This window comes from Bos grunniens, chromosome 12 (genome assembly GCF_055505025.1).
Source record: "Bos grunniens cultivar Pamir isolate PY7600 chromosome 12, Bosgru_T2T1.0, whole genome shotgun sequence".
Classification (NCBI taxonomy): Eukaryota; Metazoa; Chordata; class Mammalia; order Artiodactyla; family Bovidae; genus Bos; species Bos grunniens.
The window spans coordinates 50,233,380-50,260,174 of NC_141176.1; the positions used below are offsets into that span (position 1 = coordinate 50,233,380).

Here is a 26,795-nt window from a genome sequence, read left to right on the forward strand (position 1 = left end):
TTTTTGATCCTAAGCTTTCTTTGGGGAATTTTTTTATAGATATACCTGGTGGCCCAGTGGTAAAGAATCTGCCTGCCAAGCAGGTTCAATCCCTTTTTTGGGAAGATCCCTGGAGAAGAGAATGGCAACCCACTTCAGTATTCTTGCCTGGGAAATCCCATGGACAGAGGAGCCTGGTCCGCTACAGTCCATGGGATTCCAAAAGACTCATGACTTAATGACTAAACAACAACAATACATTTAAAAAGCTATAAAATATTTATGGGAATATTTTTATAATATTGTTTGTAATAAAAAATATTTGAAGCAATCTAAATGTCCAGCCACGTAAGATTCATTAAATTATGCTAACTTCAGATAATGAATTCAATAATTGCTAAAAAAAAAAAATTGAGTCAATTTTGAAACAAATATTCAAGATATATAAGTGAAAATATAACCTTAGAGCAATATATATATAAAACAATGTATAACAATATATATAATATGCCATTGTGTGTGTAAAAATATTCAAGAGAAAGCCATCTGTATTTTCATTTGCATATAATATCTCTGAAAGATTATATATATACAAAGGAAACCGATAATTCAATTGCCTCTATGGAAGGAAACTGGATGGGAGATACAAGGGAGGGACAGTCTACTTTCTTCCTATAAGCATTCCCTCACTTTCTGAATTTATATATACATATATAAATTGTATACATATTATTGATTAAAATTTAGTCTTATTTTACAGCTAACTTGCTAAAGAGATGGATTTTTCCAAATTAATGGGAAGATGGGAAAGTTGACTGAATCTAGTTTACAGGAGTATTCAATATTCTTTCGAGGAAAATGGCTGTGAAGTGCTGTGAGAGATCAGGAAATTCCCAGAACCAGACTTGGTATAAAGGAGGGATTTGCTTTTGGTTTTGGTTTTGAATGATAGCAGATACAGGAGCATTCTTAAGGACTAGAGGAAGCTGAGAAAGAGAGAGAAGAAAATAATTGTGTCAGTTAGAAACTGACATATATCAGACATGAGGGGCTTTCCTGGTGGCTCAGCTGGTAAAAAACCTCCCTGCCAATGGAGGGATGCAAGAGATGTGGGTTTGATCCCTCGGTCTAGAAGATCCCCTGGAGAAGGGAATGGCAAACTGCTCCAGTATTCTTGCCTGGGAAATCCATGGACAGAGGAGCCTGGTGGGCTATAGTCCATGGGGTTGCAAAGAGTCAGACATGACTGAGTGCACAAGTACACACACACACACACACACATCAGACATGAGACAACAGGGTTTCAACAAGATGGAAATTTACTTTTCATTCATGTAACACAAAGTATAGAGATTAGCGGTCCAGTTCTCCCATGGACCAGGTCTATTATCTTTTTATTATACCACTCTTAGCATATTCTCAAGGTCACTACACGATTGCAGAATGGCCAGTAAGGGGTAAGAACAAGCGAGGAAAAGAAGAACATTCCTGTAAAGCCAAGGAGCCTGGCTTTGAGTTTGAGAGTTTCCTCCCAAACTCTCCCTGGTGACTTCCTCTTACATCTCACTGCCCTCTCCTCTCACGGGGACCAGGGACATCAATCTATAGCTGGGCACGTTGCTGCCTAACAGAGCAGAGGATTTTTGGAGCCAGGGTAGGAAACTATCAAGCATAGGAAAAATAGGTACTTTCCTGTACTACAATTTCAGGGATTGTATAATATCCCAATCCAGTTCAAAAAGATTGGCCGTTTAGTGTGTCATACTGACTTGAAGTCTTCACCATTAGAATTTTTACTTGGAGTTAAGATTTTGTGCTTAGAAACTTGGAAGTAAGATGAATATTACTAAGTCAGAAGAGAGAATTAACTTTCATGTAAACATTATCCCCAAACTCTAGAACACAAAGATGATCTGAATTGTAACTTCGTACAGGTAAGCCTAGACTGGGGTGCAGTATTTCTGACCCTGAGAAAGCTACTCCCATTTCCTAGGCTTCAATGTCCTTGTCCCTAAAATGTAACACTTAGTCTCCATGAACTCTAAGGAATCCTTTATCTCTAAATTTTTATGTAAACATTTTATTGGTTTAGTTAATTTCCTTCTGGAATCAACGGGAATCAGTGCCCCAGGGGATCCTACAGGAAACAGAAGCTGCATACAGAATGTGAAGCTGCAACGGGTGCTCACATGCTGGGGCTACAAAGAGATCAGTAAACATGGGAAGAAGCTCCTGCAAGAGGGTCTGGTCAGTCTGGATCCCACTGAGGTAAATGATTGCAGAAAACCCAGAGTGGTACTATCAAGAGAAATAAGTTTTGAAACAAAAATTGATCCATTTGCTGATGAAGAATTAGGTTCAGAATGACTTGGTAATTCACACACACATACATACATATATACACACACATACAAAGGTATCAGATAATAATTGAATCAGAATGATACTCAAGTTTGTCAAGCAGCCACCAGGTGTTCGCCTAAAAATAAAAACACTTTTAGGTATTAATTGGTTCCACACAACAGTATCACAATCTTCAAGATTTTGCTTTTGGTTCTAGCAAAGCTGAACGTATGAGGCATCCAGGTATTTAAATGAAATCATGGCTTTAAGTGATTAAATGTAGAAGAACAAAATGAGGCTATGTGTAAATACACTTGCAGTACAATGACATGTGAATCACCATGAAACAGGAAAACCTCCACATCATATGCCCCCAAGCTCTGAAGCATACTCTGAAGAAAGGGAAGTTCTCTGCACAGACACTCTCACCCCACCCCAACCCACCAAGACGGGACAAACTGGCTAGATGTTTCCATTGTTATTCAAAACTGGTTACCAGGAACAGTTGAATCTCTAAATGAAGCTCACAGCAAGTACAAACTATAAAAAGCATTCACTTGTCACTAAGAGAATATGAACAGGTTTAGAGTATCTACTTTTCCACACTTCAAGTTTTCAAATGAGACTGTAAGGCGATTATCAAGGGATTTTGCAGGAAGATAACTTTCCTTCTAAATCTTTTCATCCAGGCGTGATATACAAATGTGCAATGTATCTTTTCTATAATTAAGTAAACTGTTCCCTTGCTTCATAGATCCTCAGCAACAGCAACAAATGACACCTACATGATCTTTCTGGAGGGGGAATGAATGAGGATTTATCTATGACTAAGTAAACTCCTAGGAAATGGATATTTTAATTGAATGTTCTGGTAGTAGAATAATTGAGAAAATATTTTATCATGTTTCTTCTTTATAAACCCCTTTTATCATTGTTTTGAATTCTAGCTCCACTGCCAAAACACTATATTACATTTTGTTACTGTGTCATCTTGCCTCAAAAAAAAATATCTGCCTGGGGAAAACTGATTAGTCAAAAGGGAATACGGGGTGTCTGAAGGGAAAAAAATTAAATATATATGTGTGTTGGCACATGTATGTATACATACATACATACTCCTTAAGTAATGCTACCACCAGAAGGTATTAGTTCTGATAATATTTCAAATCAATTCAGTTCAGTTCAGTCACTCAGTCATGTCTGACTTTTTGCGATCCCATGAACCAAAGCACGCCAGGCCTCCTTGTCCATTACCAACTCCCAGGGTCCACCCAAACCCATGTCCATTGAGTCGGTGATGCCATCCAACCATCTCATCCTCTGTCGTCCCCTTCTCCTTCTGCCCTCAATCTTTCCCAGCATCAGGGTCTTTTCAAATCAGCTCTTCACATCAGGTGGCCAAAGTATTTAGGATATCTAAAATAAGATCGAAGACTGCGCCAGATTGTTATATATAATAATCTTTCAGTTCTGTTTGCAATCGGCTTTTAGGAAGTTATCACCTGCCAGAGCTGACTTTGAAACTGAGACACAAAAATCATTTCTACCTTCAATAGATCATAATCTAATAGTGCAGTGTGTGTGTGTGCTCAGTTGTGTCAAACTCTTTGCGACCCCATGGACTGTAGCCCTCTAGGCTCCTCTGTCTATGGCATTCTCCAGGCAAGAATACTGGAGTAAGTTGCCATTTCCTTCTCTAGGGGAATCTTCCTGACTCAGGGATCAAACCCACGTTCTCTTGCGTCTCCTGCATTGGCAGGGAGTTTCCTTACCACTCTGCCACCTGGGAAGCCCTCTAATAGTGAAACAGGTATGTAAACTAAGATAAATTTCAATAGACTCTGAGATTGCAAAAAGTAGTCTACATATGTGTGAATGATTCATTCTAATTGGTAGATGGTCAGTGAATCAATTTTATTTGAGAAGGATCTAATGGAGTTCAACAGGAGAGAAGGGGGAAGGGGAAAATAATTCCAGGCAGTGAGAACATCACCTGCAAAATCACAAAGGTGTGATCGTCTTGTTTTCAAGGACCCACATGTAATTGACTGTTGTCAAAAGGTAGAATGTTGTACAGAGTGAAGTAAGCCAGAAAGAAAAACACCAATACAGTATACTAACACATATATATGGAATTTAGAAAGATGGTAACAATAACCCTGTGTACGAGACTGCAAAAGAGACACCGATGTATAGATCAGTCTTATGGACTCTGTGGGAGAGGGAGAGGGTGGGAAGATTTGGCAGAATAGCATTGAAACATGTATAATATCATGTATGAAACGAGTCGCCAGTCCAGGTTCGATGCACGATACTGGATGCTTGGGGCTGGTGCACTGGGACGACCCGGAGGGAGGAGGGAGGAGGGTTCAGGATGGGGAGCACGGGTATACCTGTGGTGGATTCATTTCGATATTTGGCAAAACTAATACAATATTGTAAAGTTTAAAAATAAAATAAAATTTAAAAAAAAAAAGGATGAATAACATAAAAAAAAAAAGGTAGAATGTTGGGTGTAGTGAGAGGTGATCCGGGCTGGCCAAATTAAGACAACCATTAAACTCTGAAGGAGTTAGGATTTGGGAATTTATCTTGAGAGGAATGGGGCCCTTCAATTTGTTTTCAGCAGAGGAGCAGTAAGATCGTTTGCTGCTCAGGAGAGGCAAAGTAGTTGCAACTATGTAAGCATCTGATTTAAGGCCAGAAGGCTAATAAGCGGTCATATTACAGCTTCCAAACCAGTGTTCCCAAAGTTTCTCTAATCTTACCTGTGTGTTAATTTCGTTTTAAAAATGCATATGGGGGCTTCCCTGGTGGTCTGTGGTTAAGAATTGCCTTGCAATGCAAGGGACACGGGTTCAATCCCTGGTCCAGGAAGATCCCACATGCCTAGGAGCAACTCAGTCCAGGCACCACAACTACTGAATCTGAGCCCTTAGAATCTGTGCTCCACAACAAGAGAAGCCTCCAGTGAGAATTCTGTGCACCCCAATGAGGAGGAGCCCCTGCTTGCTGCAACTAGAGAAACCCCACAGGCAACAATGAAGACCCAGAGCAGTCAAAAAATAAGTAAATATTTTTAAAAAATACATTTGTTTCAAAGTGCAAAAATGCAGATTGTCAGGACTCCTAGCTCTCACTGCTGAGGGCATGAGAATTAAAATATCACAAGCTATTTGGTGTGGCCAAAAAAAAAAAAAACGCCAAAATGCTAGACTGAAAGAGTAAGTGGACTTCCCTGGTGGCTCAGCTGGAAGAATCCTCTGGCAATGCAGGAGACCCCAGGTTGTTTCCTGGGTCAGGCAGATCCACTGGAGAAGGGATAGACAACCCACTCCAGTGTTCTTGGTCTTCCCCGGTGGCTCAGCTGAAAGGAAAAGTGGCAAAATTTCCTAGCCACTCTTGCCCACAAGCCACCCTGGCTCCCTCTCTGCAGGTAACCAGTATGACTAGGTTTTGCCTGTTCTTCCAGAGATATTTATGCACAAGCACTTTATTCTTCTGCCCCTTTTTATTTTACACAAATAGTTGCATATTCAACATACTGTTCTGCACTTTCCTGTTTTCACTTAACAACATCTCAGATATATTTCTACATTCATGTACAAAAAAGAATTCTCAATTTTTAACTACTGCATATATTTTCCAGTGTGTATATATCCTCTAATTTAATACTCCTACTGAAAGATAGATTAGATCAGGGCTTCAGTAAATACACTTGCACATGTTTTATTTTGCACACAAAGAATGATATTTAAAGGGTTCTGTTGCCAAGATCTATTGTGGTGTAATAAGCTACCTAAAAAGTTAGTAGCCTTCACCAACACTTACTACTATATCTCACAAGTTTGTGGCTCAGAAACTGCAAACACTGGGCTGGGAGATTCTTTTGTTTCATGAGGCATCAAAAGAGGTCACCTCTTCTTATCTGGCCTGTTGAATAGGTTGGTTGGATGGTCCAGCATGCCTCAATCGCATACCTAACACCTTGGGAGCAATAGTTAGAAGGCTAAAATCAACTGAAAAAACTGCCCAGTGAGTTTCCAGCAGAGTTTCAACTCGGGATTATTGAACTTCTTATATGGAGTTTTGAGACTTCCAAAAAGAAGGCTAACTCACCTTACTCCTAGCCCTGCCAGGCAGTGTGTCATGAAGTCCAGGTTCTTGTCATCCATATCAGGTCCAAGTACAGGCGATGCTTCTCAGTGCAATAAAGTGAGTGTGGTTCTCCTTGATCTGATAACTCGTGAAACTAAAAACAATAAGAAAGTTATCTGCCATTCTTATACTGCCCCATCTCAGACACATACATGAACCTGATACACAATGGCAATACAGAGACCAAATAATTGCTATGGATACGCTCATTCAGAAATGGGAGAAAAGGCAATAACAAAAAATACAATCTAATGAAAATATTGTGCAAAGAACCTGAATAGACGTTTTTCCAAATAAGATATACAGATGGCCAACAGCTACATGAAAATGTGCTCAACATCACTAATGATCAGGGAAATGCAAATCAAAATCACAATGAGCTATCACATCATACTCCTCAGAATGGCTGTTAATAACAAAAGACAAGAGACAAACAAGTGTTGACAAGGTTGTGAAGAAATGGGAACCCTTGTACACCATCAAGGAGAATGTAAATTGGTGCAGCCACTATGGAAAACAGTATGGAGGCTTCTCAAAACCATTAAAAATAGAACCACCATATGAACCAGCAATTGTACTTTCCATTTTCCAAAGGAAATGACAATAGGGTATCAAAGAGATATTTTCACTCATTTGTTAACTGAAGCATTATTTACAATAGTCAAGACATGGAAACATTTAAGGGTCCATCAAAAGATGAATATATGAAAGAATGTGGTGTATATGTGTATACATGTTAAGTTGCTTCAGTCGTGTTCAACTCTTTGTGGTCCGATGGACTGTAGCCCGCCAGGCTCCTCTGTCCATGGGATTTTCCAGGCAAGAATACTGGAGTGGTTTGCCATTTTCTTCTCCAGGGATCTTCCCCACCCAGGGATTGAACCCGAGTCTCTTTTGTCTCCTGAACTGGCAGGCAGGTTTTTACCTAGGCGCAACCTGTGATGTATTCCATTGTATACAACAGAATATAGTCAGACAGAGAAAGGCAAATACTATGTGATCTCGCTTCTATGTAGACTTGAAGCAAAACAAACTCATAAAAAGAAAGCAGATTGGTGATTGCCAGAGGCCTTAGGTTGGGAGAAATGGATGATGGTAATCAACAGGTGCAAACTCCCAGTTTTAAGATGAATGAGTTCTGGAAATAAAATGTACAGCATGGTGACTCTCACAGTGAGGCCCTTCTCTTCACGACTTTGGCTTCCCTGATGGCTCAGACGGTAAAGAATGTGCCCCCAACGCAGGAGACCCAGAATCATTTCCTGGGTTGGGAAGATCCCCTGAAGAAGGGCATGGCAACCCACTCCAGTATTCTTGCCTGGAGAATCCCATGGACAGAGGAGCCTGGCGGGCTACAGTCCATGGGGTTGCAAAGAGTCGGAAATGACTTAGTGACTAACACACACACGGTGACTATCGTTAACAATACTGTATTGTATACTTGCAAGTGGTTAAAACAGATTTTAAATATTCTCAATACAAGAAAGGAAAGTAACTGTGAACTAATTATTAGGTGAATTAATTAGCTTTATTGTGGTGATCATTATAAACCTTAAATTTTTACAAAATCATATGTCAAATATTCCTCAATAAAGCTGGAAAAAAAGTAGGGGGAAAGAAAAGCAAAAGAAAGGCATATATTAACAGTGTCTTGATTAGGGGCAAGTTTTATTTTGTAGAAATAGTCTCTGTGACGCTTGGCTTCAACTTCTAACACCTGGTAACTCCTCTCTTATTTACCTTTTATTTTACATAATAAATAATCCTCTTGAACTTTTTGCCTCTTGACCTGTTCATCCTTCTTTATGCTCTTAGACAGTTGAGGGTTCATAGTTTTTATTTTGTTTGAAATATTTCTGTCCCTTTTATTCCAAGTTGATGGTATTAATACAACCATCTTATAAGCTTTGTGGGATTCTTATGAATCCTAGTGGGTTCTCTATATTGGGTAAAAACCATATCAGGAATCATTCAAGATAGACTGTCTTGGGACTGAGATAACGGTCAGAATGCTATAAGAAAATGGCTTTAAAATTCTTAGAAGGTATTTTGTCTAGTTGAAAGCTTCTATGAGACATGCCCTGAAATATTTATAGCATCTTAATAAAGTGTCTTATATGTGTATCCTTGACATTATCTTCACTCCATGGTCATCTCTTAATTTGATAGTCTTTTAGAGAAGCTGTGAACGAGATACACTTACTTTAAAATGACTACTGCTGTATATTTTTTCTAAACTTTTCTTGAAAACTGATTTTCTCCTTTTGTAGCTCATTTCTCCCCTATCCATGCTATATTACATGGGGCTAACAAAATGAAATGGCACTTTCAACATTGTTCCTGGACAACGTCTCAGCAAAATTCACCAGTTAATTAATTATATATACATGTTATCATCAGTCAGTTCAGTTCAGTTGCTCAGTCATGTCCAACTTTTTGTGACCCCATGAATTGCAGCACGCCAGGCCTCCCTCTCCATCACCAACTCCTGGAGTTTACCCAAACCCATGTCCATTATGTCAGTGATGCCATCCAACCATCTCATCCTCTGTTGTCCCTTTCTTCTCCTGCCCTCAATCTTTCCCAGCATCAGGCTCTTTTCAAATCAGTCAGTTCTTCACATCAGGTGGCCAAGGTATTGGAGTTTCAGCTTCAACATCAGTCCTTCCAATGAACACCCAGGACTGATCTTCTTTAGGATGGACTGGTTGGATCTCCTTGCAGTCCAAGGGACTCTCAAGAGTCTTCTCCAACACCACAGTTCAAAAGCATCAATTCTTCAGTGCCCAGCTTTCTTTATAGTCCAACTCTCACATCCATACTTGACTACTGGAAAAAACATAGCCTTGACTAGATGGACCGTTGTTGTCAAAGTATTGTCTCTGCTTTTTAATATGCTGTCTAGGTTGGTCATAACTTTCCTTCCAAGGAGTAAGCGTCTTTTAATTTCATGGCTGCAGTCACCATCTACAGTGATTTTGGAGCCCGAGAAAATAAAGTCAGCCACTGTTTCCACTGTTTCCCCATCTATTTGCCATGAAGTGATGGGATCGGATGCCATGATCTTAGTTTTCTGAATGTTGAGATTTAAGCCAACTTTTTCACTCTCCTCTTTTACTTTCATCAAGAGGCTCTTTAGTTCTTCTTTACTTTCTGCCATAAGGGTGGTGTCATCTGCATATCTGAGGTTATTGATATTTCTCCCAGCAATCTTGATTCTAGCTTGTGCTTCATCCAGCCCAGCATTTCTCATGATGTACTCTGTATATAAGTTAAATAAGCAGGGTGACAATATACAGCCTTGATGTACTCCTTTTCCTATTTGGAACCAGTCTGTTGTCACAGGTGACAACATTACCAAACTTCAGGCCACTACATAACAAACAAAGTTGCCTTTCCCCCCAGCCTCTGATAACAATGTCCTCAGGTTTTCTTCCAGCTTTCACAGACAAGCTCTACAGGGCCTACCAGCTTCTATCTCCTACCTGGCCCCAAAGTCAGTTTAACATGTTCTAAAATTTTACTATGGCAACATTTCACTTCCATATATCAAATTCTGTATTGGTTATTTATTACTATTAAGAATATGCCCTAAAACTTAGTGGTATTAAGCAAAAATGATATCTCTCAGTTTCAGAGGGTCCATGATCAGCTGAATGATTCTTCTCCACTTAGCATCAACAAAAATCTTCCAGTGGCATTTAACCGGCAAATGGGTGTTGAGTCCAAGATACAATGCATGTGTCTAATTGACCTCTGTGTTTGAAGTAATTTCTATGAAAACCTTAACAGGGCTTGTGAGAAATTTAGCAAGCTGATGCTACAACCTACCTAGGCCAAAAAAGATGCAATAATAGCCTAAACAATGAAAACAGTGTACACAAGAAAATGCCCCGACTAAATCTCAAGACTTATGGTTCAAACACAATAACTGAGATGGTATGTTATTGGCATACAATTTGACAAATAGAGCAGAACAAAGAAACCAGAAACAAACCTGTGCACATATAGAGATATTTATATGTTGGAAGGAGCATTGCAGAGAAAAAATCATTCAAAAACTGGTCCTATTAACATTGGTTAATATAAATAACTTTTCCTGGGATTTCTACTGTTTATCAAACAGATGAAAACCTATTCCAGATATATAGGGGTAAAAATATGGAGAAACTTGTTGAAGAGCACAGAGGAAATTTTTATATTACTTCAAAAGTACTAATGGTTTTTAAGTATAGTTATTCCAGTAGTCATGTACAGATGTGAGAGATGGACCATAAAGAAGGCTGAGCACTGAAGAACTGATGCTTTCAAATTGTGGTGTTGGAGAAGACTCTTGAATTACCCTGGACAGCAAGGAGATCAAACAAGTCAATCCTAAAGGATATTAACTCTGAATATTCATTGGAAGGACTAATGATGAAGCTGAAGCTCCAAAACTTTGGCCATCTGATGCAAAGAGCTGACTCATTGGAAAAGACCTTGATGCTTGGAAGGACTGAGGGCAGGAGGAGAAGGGGGTAGCAGAGGATGAGATGGTTAGATAGTATCACCAACTCAATGGACATGAATTTGAGCAAACTCTGGGAGATAGTGAAGGGCAGAGGAGCCTGATATTCTGCAATCCATGGGGTTGGAAAGAGTCAGCGGTGACTTAGCGACTGAATAACAAAAGCATTAAAAGAAAAAAATGAAAGGAATGAGAAAAATCAATATTTAGCACCTAGGTGGCACTAGTGGTAAAGAATTGACATGACTTAGCAACTAAACAACAAAAACAATCCCCAAGTAACTAATGGGTCAAAGAAGAAATCACAGAAAAATTAGAAAATACTTGGAGATAAATGAAGACCAAGTCACAGCATACCAAAACTTATGGATGCCGGGAAAGTAGCACTCAGAGAGGTATTTAAAAGTGTAAAAGTCCACATTAAAAAGACAAATATTTAATCAATAATAAAATCATCTCACCTTAAGAAACTTGAAAAATACAACCTAAGTACAAAGGAACCAGAAAGAAGGAAAAAATAAGTATTAGAGGGAAAATAAATGACATGGAGAACAGAAAGAGAAAAATTAAGAAACTGTTGATTCTTTTAAAGCATCAAGAAACCTCACAAATATTTATCTAGAATGACCAAGTGAAAAAGCAAGAAATCTCAAATTACTAAAAATAGGAAAGAGGTGACATTACAGACACATTGGCCTTATATAAATAAAGATAAGGAAACAGGAAAAATGATTAAAAATCAATAAATTAGATATCCTGGATGTAATGGACAAATTTCAAGAATGACACAAATTATTGAAGTTGATTCAAGAAGAAACAGAAAGTCTGTCTAGACCTACAGGAAGGAAAGAGATTGAGACTAATTGGCAAAAAAACTGCTCAAGTCCAGTTGGCTTCACTGCTAAATTTTGCCAAGTATTTAAAGGAAGATTTCCACAAATACTTGAAAAATATTTCCAAATTATAAAAGAGAGAGAGAGAATGCAATAGTTCCTAACTCATTCGATGAGCTGTTAGCCAAATACCAAACCAAATAAAGACATCACAAGGAAGAAAAATTCATATATAACACCCAGTTCAGTTCAGTCCCTCAGTCGTGTCCAACTCTTTGCAACCGCATAGACTGCAGCACACCAGGATTCCCTATCCATCACCAACTCCCGGAGCTTGCTCAAATGCATGTCCATCTCATCCTCTGTCATTCCCTTCTCCTCCTGCTCCCAATCCTTCCCAACATTAGGGTCTTTTCAAATGAGTCAGCTCTTCGCATCAGGTGGCCAAAGTATTCGAGTTTCAGCTTTAACATCAGTCCTTCCAATGAATATTCAGAACTGATTTCCTTTAGGATGGACTGGTTGGATCTCCTTGCAGTCCAAGGGACCCTCAGGAGTCTTTTCAAACCCCAGAGTTCAAAAGCATCAATTCGTTGGCGCTCAGCTTTCTTTATAGTCCAACTCTCACATCCATACATGACTACTGGAAAAACCATAGCCTTGACTAGACGGACCCTTGTTGGCAAAGTAATATCTCTGCTTTTTAATATGCTATCTAGGTTGGTCATAACTTTCTTTCCCAGGAGTAAGTGTCTTGTAACACTTAAAGGCCCACTTGACTTCACATTCCAGGATGTCTGGCTCTAGATGAGTGATCACAGCATCATGATTATCTTAGTCATGAAGACCTTTTTTATACAGTTCTTCTGTGTATTCTTGCCACCTCTTAATATCTTCTGCTTCTGTTAAGTCCATACCATTTCTGTCCTTTATCAAGCCCATCTTTGCATGAAATTTTCCCTTGGTATCTCTAATTTTCTTGAAGAGACCTCTAGTCTTTCCCATTCTGTTGTTTTCCTCTATTTCTTCGCGTTGATCACTAAGGAAGGCTTTCTTATCTCTTCTTGCTATTCTTGGAACTCTGCATTCAGATGCTTATATCTTTCCTTTTCTCCTTTGCTTTTCGCTTCTCTTCCTTTAGCTATTTGTAAGGCCTCCCCAGACAGCCATTTTGCTTTTCTGCATTTCTTTTCCATGGGGATGGTCTTGATCCCTGTCTCCTGTAGAGTATCATGAACCAAATAGGAAAAGGAGTACGTCAAGGCTTTATATTGTCACCCTGCTTATTTAACTTCTATGCAGAGTACATCATGAGAAACACTGGACTGGAAGAAACACAAGCTGGAATCAAGATTGCCGGGAGAAATATCAATAACCTCAGATATTCAGATGACACCACCCTTATGGCAGAAAGTGAAGAGGAACTAAAAAGCCTCTTGATGAAAGTGAAAGAGGACAGTGAAAAAGTTGGCTTAAAACTCAACATTCAGAAAATGAAGATCATGGCATCCGATCCCATCACTTCATGGCAAATAGATGGGGAGACAGTGGAAACAGTGTCAGACTTTATTTTTCTGGGCTCCAAAATCACTGCAGATGGTGACTGCAGCCATGAAATTAAAAGACGCTTACTCTTGGAAGGAAAGTTATGACCAACCTAGATAGCATATTCAAAAGCAGAGACATTACTTTGCCAACAAAGGTCCGTCTAGTCAAGGCTATGGTTTTTCCTGTGGTCATATTTGGATGTGAGAGTTGGACTGTGAAGAAAGCTGAGCGCTGAAGAATTGATGCTTTTGAAATGTGGTGTTGGAGAAGACTCTTGAGAGTCCCTTGGACTGCAAGGAGATCCAACCAGTCCATTCTGAAGGAGATCAGCCCTGGGTGTTCTTTGGAAGGAATGATGCTACAGCTGAAACTCCAGTACTTTGGCCACCTCATGCGAAGAGTTGACTCATTGGAAAAGACTCTGATGCTGGGAGGGATTGGGGGCAGGAGGAGAAGGGGACGACAGAGGATGAGATGGCTGGATGGCATCACTGACTCGATGGACGTGAGTCTGAGTGAACTCCTGGAGTTGGTGATGGACAGGGAGGCCTGGTGTGCTGCGATTAATGGGGTCGCAAAGAGTCGGACACGACTGAACGACTGAACTGACTAAACTGAACTGAACACTTAAAGATGAGAAAATTCAAAACACAAACAATAATGTTAAGATTCAGAAATAAGATTCAGAAATCCCTTTAGCTGTGGGTATAGTCCAAAGGTATTTGTAATGGTAAGGTTTTTGTTATGAACTGTACAAATATTAATTTTATAGGTATGCTTCTTACCAAATATAGGTACCATGGCATGCTTTAAATATTATATAATGAAAACATTTAAGTGATTTGCTTTTCAATTTTATGTAACTGGTGAAATGCTAGTGTCACTAATAAAAACAGTGGCATTAAAACAGATGACCCGATTCCATGACATGGGTCAGCCTTGCTTCATTTAGTCAATCTGCTCCACATTATTCCTCTAATGATAGCTTCTCATTACTTCTGAATCATCAATCTGTCGATGCCTAGCCTGCTGAGTCAGAAGTTGGGCTTTTTATAAACCTGGAGCATCAAAAGTGAGTCATCTACTCACTTACGGCACAGTTCATTTCAAAATTATCTTCCACCTCCTCTCAGCTAAAATTAATCTGCCTATTATTTTATCCAAGCCTACATCATTGTTATTATGCTGTATTTAATAAATAATTCCTGCTAAATCACAATGTCCTGTGATTCCCTACCTGTTGAATGAAAGCATTTCATTGCTTTATGAAAAAATTATCTGCTGGTCTAGAGTAACATCTTTGCTCAGATTTCAAATTGAACTGGACTTTCTCAACTCTGGGTATGATCAGTTCAGTCACTCAGTTGTGTCCAATTCTTTGCAACCCCATGGACTGCAGCACACCAGGCATCTCTATCCATCATCAACTCCTGGAGCATACACAAACTCATGTCTATCAATTCGGTGATGCCATCCAATCTCATCCTCTGTCATCAGAGGATGACTTCTCATCCTCTTTTCCTCCTGCCCTCAATCCTTCCCAGCATCAGGGTCTTTTCCAATGAGTCAGCTCTTCCCATCAAGTGGCCAAAGTATTAGAGTTTCAGCTTCAGCATCAGTCTTTTTTTTTTTTAATCTATTACATTTTTTGTTATTTTATTTTTAAACTTTACAATATTGTATTAGTTTTGCCAAATATCGAAATGAATCTGCCACAGGTATACCTGTGTTCCCCATCCTGAACCCTCCTCCCTCCTCCCTCCCCATACCCTCCCTCTGGGTCGTCCCAGTGCACTAGCCCCAAGCATCCAGTATCGTGCACCAAACCTGGACTGGCATCTCGTTTCATACATGATATTTTACATGTTTCAATGCCATTCTCCCAAATCTCCCCACCCTCTCCCTCTCCCACAGAGTCCATAAGACTGATCTATACATCAGTGTCTCTTTTGCTGTCTCATACACTGGGTTATTGTTACCATCTTTCTAAATTCCATATATATGCATTAGTATACTGTATTGGTGTTTTTCTTTCTGGCTTACTTCACTCTGTATAATAGGTTCCAGTTTCATCCATCTCATTAGAACTGATTCAAATGTATTCTTTTTAATGGCTGAGTAATACTCCATTGTGTATATGTACCACTGCTTTCTTATCCATTCATCTGCTGATGGACATCTAGGTTGCTTCCATGTCCTGGCTATTATAAACAGTGCTGCGATGAACATTGGGGTACACGTGTCTCTTTCCCTTCTGGTTTCCTCAGTGTGTATGCCCAGCAGTGGGATTGCTGGATCATAAGGCAGTTCTATTTCCAGTTTGTTAAGGAATCTCCACACTGTTCTCCATAGTGGCTGTACTACTTTGCATTCCCACCAACAGTGTAAGAGAGTTCCCTTTTCTCCACACCCTCTCCAGCATTTATTGCTTGTAGACTTTTGGATCGCAGCCATTCTGACTGGCGTGAAATGGTACCTCATAGTGGTTTTGATTTGCATTTCTCTGATAATGAGTGATGTTGAGCATCTTTTCACGTGTTTGTTAGCCATCTGTATGTCTTCTTTGGAGAAACGTCTATTTAGTTCTTTGGCCCATTTTTTGATTGGGTCATTTATTTTTCTGGAGTTGAGCTGTAGGAGTCGCTTGTATATTTTTGAGATTAGTTGTTTGTCAGTTGCTTCATTTGCTATTATTTTCTCCCATTCTGAAGGCTGCCTTTTCACCTTGCTAATAGTTTCCTTAGTTGTGCAGAAGCTTTTAAGTTTAATTAGGTCCCATTTGTTTATTTTTGCTTTTATTTCCAATATTCTGGGAGGTGGGTCATAGAGGATCCCAGCATCAGTCTTTCCAATGAATATTCAGGACTGATTTCCTATAGGATGGACTGGTTGGATCTCCTTGCAGTCCAAGGGACTCTCAAGAGTCTTCTCCAACACCACAGTTCAAAAGCACAAATTTTTCAGTGCTCAGCTTTCTTTGTAGTCCAACTCTCAAATCCATACATGACTACTGGAAAAACCATAGCTTTCACTAGATGGACCTTTGTTGGCAAAGTAATGTCTCTGCTTTTTAATATGCTGTCTAGGTTGGTCATAACTTTTCTTCCAAGGAGCAGGTGTCTTTTAATTTCATGGCTGCAGTCACTATTGGCAGAGATTTTGGAGTTCAAAAAAATAAATTCTCTCACTGTTTCCACTGTTTCCCCATTTATTTGCCATGAAGTGATGGGATCAGATGCTATGATCTTAGTTTTCTGAATGTTGAGCTTTAAACCAACTTTTTGACTCTCCTCTTTCACTTTCATCATGAGGCTCTTTAGTTCTTTGTTTTCTGCCATAAGGGTAGTGTCATCCGCATATCTGAGGTTATTGATATTTCCTGGCAATCTTGATTCCAGCTTGCGCTTCATCCAGCCCAGCATTTCTCATGATGTACCCTGCATATAAGTTAAATAAGCAGATTGACAATATACAGCCTTGACGTACTCCTTTCCCGATTTGAAACCAGTCTGTTTTTCCATGTCCAGTTCAAACTGTTGCTTCTTGACCTGCATACAGATTTCTCAGGAGGCAGGTCAGGTGGTCTGGTATTCCCATCACTTTCAGAATTTTCCACAGTTCATTGTGATCCACACAGTCAAAGGCTTTGGCATAGTCAATAAAACAGATATGGGTATGATATCCATCTTGACAGCCATCATGAAAAATATTTATTGCAGGAAGAAATAAGTTTTCAAATTATTATTCTTGGGGATTTTGGCGGCTTTTGTTTTTAAGTCTAAAAGCTTCTACTTATATGACTTTATCTTAAGGGAGATCTCACAGGAAAAAAGAGGCTGCAGCAAGTCGTCTAGGTTACAGGAGGAACTAAGGAAGAGACAAGTAGGTTAAAGAATGAGATCAGAAACGAATGTCCCAATTCCCAGCCTTGGGATCAAACCTGGGGATCAAACATCGAATGTAAAAACTTACACAGACATGATGAAATGTATGCTGTGTGAGCTTGCAAACTCTCTCTCCAGCAAAATAATCATTAATCTGGTAAAAACTGTCAAACAACTGAAGTCTCTAGAAATTGACTTGAGATTGGGTAATAAACTGAGAAGAATTTATTTTTTAAAAAATTGTATAATAACAGCAAAAACACTGATAACAGCATGAACATTTGAGCCAGAAACTGCTCCCATCACCTGTTTCTACGTCCTACTAAATTTTTCAGAAGGTTTATTCTGGCTGGACAAGGCCAAGAAGAGGTTGGTTACCTTCTCGCCAGCTCCCCAGCCACTTCTCAGTTACAAGGCAATCATTTCACTTGGGACAGGTGACTTATAACCAACACCAAGATGTTTCAGAAAACCTATTCCAGGAGGAAACAGCCAAGAAGATAAGGTCTCCCAACTCTATTCAGCTCCCACTTACAATGTAAAGGCTTTGTCCTAGGCAGGCATGTCAGACCATGAGCTGCTGGCCAAAAGGGCTACAGCTTCCACTGTTACATCCTCTTCCCCACCGTCACATTATAAGGCAGAAGTTCCATGCCAACCAGGTTAATGGGACTACATTTCTCAAGCTCTTTCTTAGGACAAAGGAGTTACTTCAGGAGAAGTAGACCCTATCCTCCCCCCCTTTAAGCTCCGTCATATCTACCAGAACTTCTGCTTAGTGGGGAGAAAAGATGAGGACTGTCAGCTTCATAGCATGCCTGCAGGGGGCAACAGAATTTGGAACAACTGTATTTGGAACAATCCTGCTTAAAGACATCCTCCCTTCAATAAGGATTATAGTAGTATACAATTTGAGAGGTAATTGGATCAGTTGGATGCAAGGAGCAGCAAACAAAACAGTAGACTCACCAGAAATTTAATAAGGAATGACAGGAGGAAAAAAGACAGAAAAAAAAAAACAAACTGATAACATTATACTCATCCCTAGTGGAAGGTCATGCACATAATCTAGGGTCAATCCACTCTGGAGCAATTGGAAAGCTATTAATCCCTGGCTAAAACCAGTGAAGATTTGAAATCTTTCTGAAATGAACAGAAGTCTGACTGACTCAGGAGGTTTAATCATAATTCTTAATCAGTCACTGGCTGAAGACTAAGCCATGCTGACCCAGGAGCAACTACCGAGTCCAAGCTTAAAATTTCAAAAGAAGAGAAAACATTCTAAGCACTGACATCAGAAATCACACACCTAAGAGAAAGAGACTTTGCAGAATTAATCCATGCCATCCACAGTACAAACAGAAATAGGCAACAACAAGTCACAGGGTAAAAATTAGAAATAGGCACTATAATATAAAATGTAATAATATAAAGTAGCTTATTTTTAAGAAAAAGGGAGAAATGAAAGAAATATGAAATGTGGCCCATAAACAAGAAAGAAAATCCTATATGTTGAATTTAGCAGACAAAGATTTCAAAGGAGCTATTAGAAATATTAGCAAAGAACTAAAGGAAACCATCCCCTAAAATGAAAGAAAAGCAGAATTCATCAAATATAGAATAGTAATAAGTATATACAAATTACCAAAAAAAAAAAAAAAAAACCAAATGTACATTCTAAAGATGAATTACAAGCTGAAATCAAGATTGCAGGGAGAAATATCAAAAACCTCAAATATGCAGATTACACCACCCTTATGGCAGAAAGCAAAGAGGAATTAATGAAGGTGATGAAGGTGAAAAAGGAGAGTGAAAAAGCTGACCTAAAACTCAACATTCAAAAAACTAATGTCATGGCATTTGGTTCCATCACTTCATGGCAAATAGATGGGGAAAAAATGGAATCAGTGACAGACTTTATTTTCTTGGGCTCCAAAATTACCACAGACAGTGACTACAGCCACAAAATTAAAAGACACTTACTCCTTGGATGAAAAGCTATGACATAGGTAGCATATTTAAAATCAGAGACATCACTTTGCCAAAGGTCCATATAGTCAAATCCATGGTTTTTCCAGTAGTCCTGTACAGATATGAGAGTTGGACCATTAAGAAGGCTGAGCGCCAAAGAATTGATGCTTACAAGCTATGGTACTGGAGAAGACTTTTGAGAGATCTTTGGACTGCAAGATCAAACCATGCAATCCTAAAGGAAACCAGCCCTAAATATCCATTGGAAGGACTGATGCTGAAACTGAAGCTCCAAAACTTTGACCACCTGATGCAAAGAGCCAAGTCATTGGAAAAGACCCTGATCCTGGGAAATATTGAAGGCAGGAGGAGAAGGAGGTGACAGAGGATGAGCTGGTTGGCTGTCATCATCGACTCAATGGACATGTGTTTGAGCAATCTCAGGGAGATAATAAAGGACAAGGAAGCCTGATATGTTGTGTCCATGGGGTTGTCAAGAGTCATACACGACTGAGCATGCACACACTTGGCATCCAGCTTGACATAGAGGGGATTCTCAGTAAGCAATGGGTTAAACTGCCAATGTGGCATTTATAACTGGGTAACTGGTCTACCCTAATCAATAGTGAGATATCTTATATCCACAGATTCATACAAGTAAAGAAAGCTCAGATGTTTCTCTAGTATTTCATACTAAATTTAAATGACATAAAATAACTGCCTTTGCACATTTATATGTATATATATATATATACACACACATATATATTTTAAAAGACTTTGTTTTGTTAATAAGAATTTGCTTTATACATCAAAAACGCTTTAAGAATTGTAACTGAATATTTTTACCAGTCCTATACAATGTAAAAGCATTTATAACATTTGCTTTCCTTGCATCATTTGTACTGAGAAAAGATTCTGGAAAGAATCTGAAGTACTGTAAAGCTGTCTTCAAGGCTATTTTTAACCTAAAAACTAATTGCTTATAATTGCCAAAATGCACTATAAATATATCCTTAAAACCTAAAACACTCTAAAATGAATGTCTTTGGTTATCTACTGACCAAACGATACTCAAATTAAATGTTTTTCAAAGAGTGATTTGGCCAGCCTGATACTATTTCAAGTTCTCTTTGAAGTCATTGATTCTTCGGGCATTTGAAAACCCTTCATTTTCTTCTTCTATGCCACCCACTCTAAAAGCTTGTGATCACCTAGAGTTGAGACATTTAGGTCTTCATTATAGAAGGGACTCTAGTGACCAAAGGTAATTTACCCACTATCTTCAGAGTAACCCTAGAGTCTGGAATCTTAGTCATTTTTGCTGTGATAGCAGAATGAACTTCTAGAAGTTCATGGGCCCAGAGGGTCTTCTTCAGATTTCTTGTTTGGACAACTACCTTGCTTATAAAACAAATAGAATGACTGTCTATGTGTGTTTGTTGCTCAGTTCTATCTGACTCTTTGCGACCCATGAACTGTAGCCTGTCAGACTCTTCTGTCTGTGGGACTCTCCAGACAAGTATACTGGAGTGGGTAGCCATTCCTTTCTCCAGGGGATCTTCCTGACCCAAGGATAGAACCCTGGTCTCCAGCATTGGAACAGATTCTTTACTGGCTGAACCACCAGGAAACACCAAATTTTTAATTCTATCAGTAACTAAATTGAATAATCGTATACCATTTTGTGAGTATTTAATTTGCAAATATTTTAAATAAGAGCAATACTGGTAAGGAAGTAGAATAATGTAGACGTTAGAGTAGCCTCTATAGCCTCATTGCTCTGTGAATTTTCAACCCTTCGTGTGTCAGCTGTTACTTAAAATCTTGGTTTTAAGTCTTTAAATCTTGTGCCTTGGTTTCCTCCTCCAAGGGCCTAATAGAGGCTACCTCACTATTGTGAGTATGGAACAGATAAGTATCTGTGAATATTCTTATAATATTGCCTAAACTATGACAAACCTAGATGGCATGTTAAAAAGCAGAGACATTACTTTGCCAACAAAGGTCTGTATAGTCAAAGCTATGATTTTTTCCAGTAGTCATGTATGGATGTGAGAGTTGGACCATAAAGAAAGCTAAGTGTTAAAGAAATGATGCTTTTGAACTGTGGTGCTGGAAAAGACTCTTGAGAGTCTCTTCTACTGCAAGGAGATCCAACCAGTCCATCCTAAAGGAAATCAGTCCTGAATATTCATTGGAAAGACTGATGCTGAAGCTGAAACCCCAATAGTTTGGCCACTTGATGTGAAGAACTGACTCATAGGAAAAGACCCTGATGCTGGGAAAGATTGAAGGCAGGAGGAGAAGGGGATGACAGAGATGAGATGGTTGGATGGAACTACCAACTCAATGGACATGAGTTTGAGCAAGCTCCAGGAGCTGGTGATGGACAGGAAAGCCTGGCATGCTGCAGTCCATGGGGTCACAAAGAGTGAGACATGATTGAGTGACTGAACTGAACTGAATTGAGGACATATTAATAGATCCACAAATGTTAGCTACTAGTATAAATAGGAATTCCTATAAATTGGTACATGCTTTCTAAGAAGCCATTTGCTCCATATGTATCAAGAGTGTAACAAGTGCTTAAATTCTTCATGTAGTATTTTCCTTCTAGGGTAACTATTCCCACAAAACAGTCACTAATTCAAACAGTTAGTTACAATAATTTTTATTAAAGCAAGAGTTTTGTTGAATTTAATACAACCTAAACCTCTAACATTTGTAACAAAATCAATAAAATTAAGACATTGATAATGAACTTTATAAACACAACTGAAATAATTGGGATGGTGCATTTACAATAGGTCAAGATAGAAAAATTAACACCTAATTTACTTTTCTGCTTTAAATCACTAGAAAGCTAGGTAAAATATATGCAAAAAAATGATTTCAGACAATTTGCAAATCAGGACTGTGCTTCCTGGGAAGATGGAAACAAATGAATTTAAACATATGAGTAGTCTTAGTTTACTTAGAAGCAATTTCCAGGCCATTGTGTAGTGAGGAAGAATCCAAAAGAACTTCACTGTTTTGCTGAGCAAAGATAAGTATCAGGAAATAAGTTGTAAGTAAGAAGCACAGTAGAGATCTGTAGCATGCCTGCTTAGTAGCTCAGTTGAGTCTGACTCTTTGGGATCCCCATGGAGGAGTCCACCATGCTCCTCTGACCATGGGGATTCTCCAAGCAAGAATACTGGAGTGGGTTGCCATTCCTTCCTCCAGGGGATCTTCCCAACCAAGGGATCGAACCCACACCACCCACATTGCAGGCAGTCTTTATCCTCTGAGCCACCAGTGAAGTCCAAGAATACTGGGGTGAGTAGCCTATCCCTTCTCCAGGGGATCTTACTGACATAGGAATCAACCCAGGATCTTCTGCATTGCAGGCAGATTCTTTACTGTCTGAGCCACCAGAGAAGTATCTAGTATCTAATAAATGGTTACTAACCACTCAAAGAAGCAGGAAAATATGATCTCTATATGGGATATATACCAATTATTAGAAACATAAGAGAAATGAAAGAGGTAAATGGACAAGGATTAAAACATCTATTTGTAAATATGCTTCATATGCTTAAGCTATGGTATATAAGTCATGAACATAACAAAAAATATAAAATGTAAAAAAGACCCAAATAACTTCTAGAGATGATAAATACACTATCTGAAATTTTAAAAGAAAAATACACAAAAAGGGATTAAGAGCAGATGAGATAATGGAGAAGAGATAATTAGAGACTTGAAGATGTGGTAGTGGAAACTATTCAGAATATTTAGAATACAGAAGAGAAAAATGAATGGAGTATCAATGACCTTGTGGGACAACATTAAGTGTCTACCATACATGAAACTGGAGTCCCAGAAATCAAGAAGAGAAAAGGGCAGGGTAGGGATAAGTGCCAGAAAAAGAGTTTAAAGAAATAATGGCTAAAATATGTCCAAATTTGATAAAAATATAAATCCACAAATGCAACAAGTCAATGAACATCAAAAAGAATAATCTTAAAGAAAAGTATACCAAGTTATAGTCAAATTGCTAAAAGCCAGTGATAAAAGGAAAGTCCAAAAGAAGCCAAAGGAATAAAGGTAAACCAGCAGACTATGTGTCAGAAACTACGCAATTTAGAAAAGAGCAGAGGCAGAAACACAAATGATTCCACTTATGATAAATACTACCTGAAGTAGTTAGATTCATAGAATCAAAGAGTAGAATAGCTGTTACCAGGGGTTAGATTGAGGGAGAACTGGGGAGTTACTAGTCAACATGGATAAATTTTCAGTTGCACAAGAAGAATGAATTCTAGATGTCTGTTGTACCACATAGTACGTTTTGGGAGTGATAATAGGATTGTACATTTCTAAGATTTTCCAAGAAGGTAGATCTCATGTCAAGTGTTCTTTCTATAACAGAAACAAAAATGAAAAAGTATCATCTGGACTTCTTTATCCAGGAAAAAAAAAAGCAAAACTTCGAAGTTGAAGGTGAAATAAAGACTTTTAGAGAAAAAAGATGAGAACGTGTATGACTGAGAGTCCCCAGTAGCATGAAATATTTAAGGAAGTTCTTTCAGCAAAAGGCAAGTGATACGGATGAAAGTTCCATCAGTAGAAAGACGTTAACAGTGCCAGAAATGGATCTTGGTTGCAGCACGCAGGATCGTTGATCTTGATTACAGTATTAGTTTACATGTTCCAACTAAGATCCGGTGCAGTCAAATAAATACATAAATATTTTTTTAAAAGACCATTTCAAAGGTCCCATTAGGCCAAACGTGTTTTCATAATGCTATGTTATTGCCTGTCTTTTCCATTCTCATTATCTCATGAATATACAGTGATGTTTTTCTGAGGTTAATTCATGTGTACAATGATTGTACAATGAAATGTATCAACTTTTGGATGATCTGCATAACTCAGGCAACTAATGAATTTGAACAAAAACTAAGAAGTATTCCTTTAAATCATGTATAGGTAAAGCATCTATTTTAATTGCAATATATATATATCAGTGTGTTTAGCAAACCGTAGCTTGATATGTGTTTGGATTTCACTAAATTTTTCAAAAACTGCCAGTTTCTAATCTTGCATGTAAGGAGCTTAGAAGTCACCATTCCATCCTAGTAGGTAAAAAGCTGAACAGACTGGGGAAAAAATCAACAACTCTTCCTGGATCTACAGGAGAAAGGAGGAGGAAGAGTAAATCGCTGCCTCCAAGATTAAAAAGACCAACAGGCAAATAGCAACTTCCTGAAGCAGAAAGACACACCAACAGAAACTATTGCAGGGTAGGAAGGATGGGGTAGGGTAGGAACTAGGCCAGGGTAGGAAGACCTTAACTGCAATTGACAAAGTGCTGAAAGATTAGAGCGGACAACATGACAGTTAAAAAAAAACTTCAGAAAGACCTGTCATGGGACAAGGGAAGGGCACAATATTGTGAGCTCCTTTAGAAGCTTGATCAGATTCCTAGGGAAGTTTTAGAAAAAAATATTCTTGAGCTTCCAGAAGAAGAAGCAGAAGAGAACCCTTCTTCTGTATTTTGAAATACATCAGAGCACTCTTTCTCCTAACATTGCCTGCCATTAGGGGAGACTAGTTAACCAAAGCCTAACACGGTGTATCATCAGAGCCTATTTGACCTGGAGAAACGATCCACCCAAATCCCGCTCACTCAAGCCATCCTGTCTCATCTAAGAAGTGAAAAGAAAACTGAGAAACACTTGTGAAGTTCACAACCCAAAGGCAGAGGCTCACTAAAAGACTGAGACCTAATCACAGGACTCTAGAACACTTCTCCACCCCACACACAAAACCCATGGGCATGTTACTAAAGGTCCATTTGCACCAGTTCCTTTTACCCAGTATGTCATATCTATCAAGAAGGAATTACAAGCATGTCACACTAAACCCTAACGCAATAATACATACATCCCTTCCACCTATGTTTGGAATATCCACCAAGACATGAATTATGGGTCATGATACATTTCTCAATAAATCTGAGGGTTTAAATTCATTTTTTAAAAATTGGAAGTGGTTTCTGACCAGTGTATTTAAATAGAAAGCAATAAAGAATGACAGAAAAATCTCCAAGAGTTGAAATTAAGTGATACAATTTTTAATAATATGAGATAAAGAACAAAAACATAAAAATTAGAAAATACTTTTAATGGAAAAATAATGAAGGCACAACATAAAATATTTATGGAATGAATCTAAAGTAGTAAGAGGAAGGAAATCTTTAGTACTATATGCTTATATTAGAAATAAAGAAGGCCTCAATGTGAAGATTTAAGTTTCAACTATGAGAAACTCACAAAAAGCAAATTAACCCAGAGTAAATAGATTGAGGGAAGAAATACAAATAAGAATTGAAATTTAAAAAACAAACAAACAAAAAACAGAAGAACAATTGAGAAAACTCAATATAACCAAAAGCTGATTCCAGAAGATAAATACAATTAGCAAACCTCTACCCTCGCACAGATTTGGACACGACTGAAGTGACTTGGCAGCAGCAGCAGCAGCAGCACCCTCACTAATAAGGAAAAATATCAGCATGAAAGAGGAAACCTCACTACTGACAACACAGACTTGGAAAGAGTAAGAGGAAGTATTTTGAATCCTCTTATGAGAATAAATTGATTATTATATAATAAATTTATTATTACAGAGATGAAATGGATAAATTCCTTAAAAGACAACCACCAAAGTTTACTCCAGAAGAAATAAATTAACATAAATAGTCTTACATGTATTTTAAAAATTAAATTACTAACTAAACACTTTCCCACCAAAAAAAAACCCCAAATAAAAAATATAACCATCAGGCCCAAATTACATCAATGGTTAATTTTTCCAAACATTTAAGGAAAGGAATAAAGGAAACCAATTCTATACAAAGAAAGTGCATAAGGAAGTCCTTTAACTTATTTTACAATGAGAATTACCCTATAATCAAACCACACAAAGATTTTAGGTTATAGTTTTCTTGTCATATCACTTAAGGACTAAGTATAAAAATTCCTTAAGAAAAATATATAAGACAGGATTGTACATCATAATAAGTGGGGCTTATCCAAAAGAACAAAGTTAATTTAAGAATCCAACAATAGGAACTCATAAACAAATTAAAAGATAAAAACAATATGCCCATATCAGTAGATGCAGAAATAATATTTGATAATATTCAGTACCCATTCAAGACAAACTCCCAACATCCTAGGAATAAAGGGGAACTTCTCCACCCAGATAAAGGGCAACTACAAAAATCTATAGCATACACAAAGGTATAACAGTTACTCCTTCTAAACCAGGGACGAGGCATGTATATCCAAATGCATCACTTATATTCAGTATTAAACTGAGATCTTGTCAGAGCAAGAAGGAAAAATAAAAGGCAGAAGAAAGGAAGAAGTAAAACTGGTTCTATTCAAGGACATAGTTTTTCACACAGAAATCCCAAAGGTATCTTAAAAAAGATATTGGCTCTAATAACTAAATATATCAAGTTTGCAAGAGTCAAGGTTAATATACAAGTCAATTGTATTTCTTATAACAACAAAT

At 38.3% G+C, this 26,795-nt stretch overlaps 1 long non-coding RNA gene across 1 annotated transcript in view; it reads right to left on the reverse strand.

The window, feature by feature from the left end:
* LOC147361748 (uncharacterized) overlaps positions 1–26,795 on the reverse strand; it is a 167,826-nt gene that overhangs the window by 72,690 nt on the left and 68,341 nt on the right. The window contains exon 3 of the long non-coding RNA XR_015138223.1: positions 6,442–6,574. This is a non-coding gene — a long non-coding RNA (uncharacterized LOC147361748). The remainder of the gene's footprint in view (positions 1–6,441; positions 6,575–26,795) is intronic.